Raw genomic sequence first — 5,000 nt, 5'->3', positions numbered from 1 at the left:
CAAGTCAGTGGCCACCGGCCTAAGGGATTTATGGAGCTTTTCAAAAATAAGGTCTGAATACTTTCTAAGTTGAACTTTTCAGGAAAAACGACAGAGTGCCCTCTTTTTGGGTTACCAGGTGCCCCTATTTAAATCGAATGAAAATGAATTTAAAGGGCCTGCCCACACCCATGCCCGCTATGGGAGCACCATACTACGGGCACAAGTCAGTAGGCACCGGCCTAAGGGATTTATGGAGCTTTTAAAAAATAAGGTCTGAATACTTTCTAAGTTGAACTTTTCAGGAAAAACGACAGAGTGCCCTCTTTTTGGGTTACCAGGTGCCCCTATTTAAATCGAATGAAAATGAATTTAAAGGGCCTGCCCACACCCATGCCCGCTATGGGAGCACCATACTACGGGCACAAGTCAGTAGGCACCGGCCTAAGGGGATTTATGGAGCTTTTAAAAAATAAGGTCTGAATACTTTCTAAGTTGAACTTTTCAGGAAAAACGACAGAGTGCCCTCTTTTTGGGTTACCAGGTGCCCCTATTTAAATCGAATGAAAATGAATTTAAAGGGCCTGCCCACACCCATGCCCGCTATGGGAGCACCATACTACGGGCACAAGTCAGTGGCCACCGGCCTAAGGGATTTATGGAGCTTTTATATAAAATGTCTGTCCGCATCCTCAACACTGACACCACCTTATGTTAGTTTGGGTTACCAGGTGCCCCTATTTAAATCGAATGAAAATGAATTTAAAGGGCCTGCCCACACCCATGCCCGCTATGGGAGCACCATACTACGGGCACAAGTCAGTAGGCACCGGCCTAAGGGATTTATGGAGCTTTTAAAAAATAAGGTCTGAATACTTTCTAAGTTGAACTTTTCAGGAAAAACGACAGAGTGCCCTCTTTTTGGGTTACCAGGTGCCCCTATTTAAATCGAATGAAAATGAATTTAAAGGGCCTGCCCACACCCATGCCCGCTATGGGAGCACCATACTACGGGCACAAGTCAGTAGGCACCGGCCTAAGGGATTTATGGAGCTTTTAAAAAATAAGGTCTGAATACTTTCTAAGTTGAACTTTTCAGGAAAAACGACAGAGTGCCCTCTTTTTGGGTTACCAGGTGCCCCTATTTAAATCGAATGAAAATGAATTTAAAGGGCCTGCCCACACCCATGCCCGCTATGGGAGCACCATACTACGGGCACAAGTCAGTGGCCACCGGCCTAAGGGATTTATGGAGCTTTTATATAAAATGTCTGTCCGCATCCTCAACACTGACACCACCTTATGTTAGTTTGGGTTACCAGGTGCCCCTATTTAAATCGAATGAAAATGAATTTAAAGGGCCTGCCCACACCCATGCCCGCTATGGGAGCACCATACTACGGGCACAAGTCAGTAGGCACCGGCCTAAGGGATTTATGGAGCTTTTAAAAAATAAGGTCTGAATACTTTCTAAGTTGAACTTTTCAGGAAAAACGACAGAGTGCCCTCTTTTTGGGTTACCAGGTGCCCCTATTTAAATCGAATGAAAATGAATTTAAAGGGCCTGCCCACACCCATGCCCGCTATGGGAGCACCATACTACGGGCACAAGTCAGTAGGCACCGGCCTAAGGGATTTATGGAGCTTTTAAAAAATAGGTCTGAATACTTTCTAAGTTGAACTTTTCAGGAAAAACGACAGAGTGCCCTCTTTTTTGGGTTACCAGGTGCCCCTATTTAAATCGAATGAAAATGAATTTAAAGGGCCTGCCCACACCCATGCCCGCTATGGGAGCACCATACTACGGGCACAAGTCAGTGGCCACCGGCCTAAGGGATTTATGGAGCTTTTATATAAAATGTCTGTCCGCATCCTCAACACTGACACCACCTTATGTTAGTTTGGGTTACCAGGTGCCCCTATTTAAATCGAATGAAAATGAATTTAAAGGGCCTGCCCACACCCATGCCCGCTATGGGAAGCACCATACTACGGGCACAAGTCAGTAGGCACCGGCCTAAGGGATTTATGGAGCTTTTAAAAAATAAGGTCTGAATACTTTCTAAGTTGAACTTTTCAGGAAAAACGACAGAGTGCCCTCTTTTTGGGTTACCAGGTGCCCCTATTTAAATCGAATGAAAATGAATTTAAAGGGCCTGCCCACACCCATGCCCGCTATGGGAGCACCATACTACGGGCACAAGTCAGTAGGCACCGGCCTAAGGGATTTATGGAGCTTTTAAAAAATAAGGTCTGAATACTTTCTAAGTTGAACTTTTCAGGAAAAACGACAGAGTGCCCTCTTTTGGGTTACCAGGTGCCCCTATTTAAATCGAATGAAAATGAATTTAAAGGGGCCTGCCCACACCCATGCCCGCTATGGGAGCACATACTACGGGCACAAGTCAGTGGCCACCGCCTAAGGGATTTATGGAGCTTTTATATAAAATGTCTGTCCGCATCCTCAACACTGACACACCTTATGTTAGTTTGGGTTACCAGGTGCCCCTATTTAAATCGAATGAAAATGAATTTAAAGGGCCTGCCCACACCCATGCCCGCTATGGGAGCACCATACTACGGGCACAAGTCAGTAGGCACCGGCCTAAGGGATTTATGGAGCTTTTAAAAAATAAGGTCTGAATACTTTCTAAGTTGAACTTTTCAGGAAAAACGACAGAGTGCCCTCTTTTTGGGTTACCAGGTGCCCCTATTTAAATCGAATGAAAATGAATTTAAAGGGCCTGCCCACACCCATGCCCGCTATGGGAGCACCATACTACGGGCACAAGTCAGTAGGCACCGGCCTAAGGGATTTATGGAGCTTTTAAAAAATAAGGTCTGAATACTTTCTAAGTTGAACTTTCAGGAAAAACGACAGAGTGCCCTCTTTTTGGGTTACCAGGTGCCCCTATTTAAATCGAATGAAAATGAATTTAAAGGGCCTGCCACACACCCATGCCCGCTTATGGGAGCACCATACTACGGGCACAAGTCAGTGGCCACCGGCCTAAGGGATTTATGGAGCTTTTATATAAAATGTCTGTCCGCATCCTCAACACTGACACCACCTTATGTTAGTTTGGGTTACCAGGTGCCCCTATTTAAATCGAATGAAAATGAATTTAAAGGGCCTGCCCCACACCCATGCCCGCTATGGGAGCACCATACTACGGGCACAAGTCAGTAGGCACCGGCCTAAGGGATTTATGGAGCTTTTTAAAAAATAAGGTCTGAATACTTTCTAAGTTGAACTTTTTCAGGAAAAACGACAGGAGTGCCCTCTTTTTGGGTTACCAGGTGCCCCTATTTAAATCGAATGAAATGAATTTAAAGGGCCTGCCCACACCCATGCCCGCTATGGGAGCACCATACTACGGGCACAAGTCAGTAGGCAACCGGCCTAAGGGATTTATGGAGCTTTTAAAAAATAAGGTCTGAATACTTTCTAAGTTGAACTTTTCAGGAAAAACGACAGAGTGCCCTCTTTTTGGGTTACCAGGTGCCCCTATTGAAATCGAATGAAAATGACTTTTAAGGGCCTGCCCACGCCCATGCCCGATATGGGAGCACCATAGTAGGGGTCCAAGTCAGTAGGCACCGGCCTAAGGGATTTATGGAGCTTTTAAAAAAATTCTATGTTGAATTATTCAAACGACACCCTGTTTTTGGGTTACCAGGTGCCCCTATTGAAATCGAATGAAAACGATTTAAGGGCCTGCCCACCCATGCCCGATATGGGAGCACCATAGTAGGGGTCCAAGTCAGTAGGCACCGGCCTAAGGGATTTATGGAGCTTTTCAAAAAAAGTCCGAAAATATTCTAGTTGAACTATTCAGGAAAAACGACAGAGTGCCCTCTTTTTGGGTTACCAGGTGCCGCTATTGAAATCGAATGAAAATGATTTAAGGGCCTGCCCACACCCATGCCCGATATGGGAGCACCATAGTAGGGGTCCAAGTCAGTAGGCACCGGCCTAAGGGATTTATGGAGCTTTTAAAAAATAAGGTCTGTACTCATCCTCCCCTCCGTGCACCTGGTATTATTTTTGGGTTACCAGGTGCTCCTATTGAAATCGAATGAGTGCACCTGGTATTATTTTTGGGTTACTAGGTGCTCCTATTGAAATAGAATGAAAATGACACACAAAGACAAGGATTAATTGCAAAAATATTATATTTATTTTGAGTTCTTCATTGATTGATTTGTCTCTCAATTAATGTCCGAGCTTGGCTTGCGTTACGAGGCAAATTATGGTAACGGTAGTAACGTGACTGTGTTTCCAGAGAGTGACACATATGGTCAGCCACAGTTCCCCGGTCTGTAACCGACCCATGGTTAAAGTTCAGTGTTGCAATGCTTCGTCGAATTGTTCCAAATGTCACTTTACTTCCAATGCCGAACTCTGCAAAAATCTTTCCCACAAATGCACAGAGATTAAGGTATGGTTTCCCGCAGGATGTGAAAAAGAAGAGTGTTGTGTCTGGGGTAATTCCACTCAGATGAGGCCGGATCGCATGGAATTGTTTAAGCCAAGTGTATTCCTCCTGCGATAGAACTATTCTGCACTCCCCGAAGCTGGAGTTCGTTTTGTGGCTTGCAACGCACATCTGATAACCCCCACTTTCCAAGGATACTTCTGTAAAATCACTCTCACTGAACATGGTGACTGGGGATCGTCGAGTGCCATTAAATATGGCCAACCGGCTGGACATGAGAGCCGCAAACCTGCGTCTGTCAGAGGAGGTGGCTCGCACTTCCAGCCTACTGAGAACAGCAGGAATAGATTGATTACTTAACTCAACAAATCGGTTTAAATCAGCAGCGCTGAGCACCTCGTCCCTGCAGCGTCTGCGAAATTGTGCCTTGTGCGTTGCCTGACTCTGCCTAGAACTCCTGTCCATCTTTGCAAAGCATAGTAACATTTTTCGAATCATACTGACTTCACATTGCATATTTTGCGGCCGGAACTCTATAAGATATTTCAGGAAACTTCGAACATCGGATCGGTACATTTTTAA

The sequence above is a fragment of the Salvelinus namaycush genome, unplaced genomic scaffold (assembly GCF_016432855.1).
Source record: "Salvelinus namaycush isolate Seneca unplaced genomic scaffold, SaNama_1.0 Scaffold2142, whole genome shotgun sequence".
Lineage (NCBI taxonomy): Eukaryota > Metazoa > Chordata > Actinopteri > Salmoniformes > Salmonidae > Salvelinus > Salvelinus namaycush.
The sequence above is the reverse complement of the archived record's forward strand: the minus strand, read 5'-3'. Positions refer to the sequence as shown.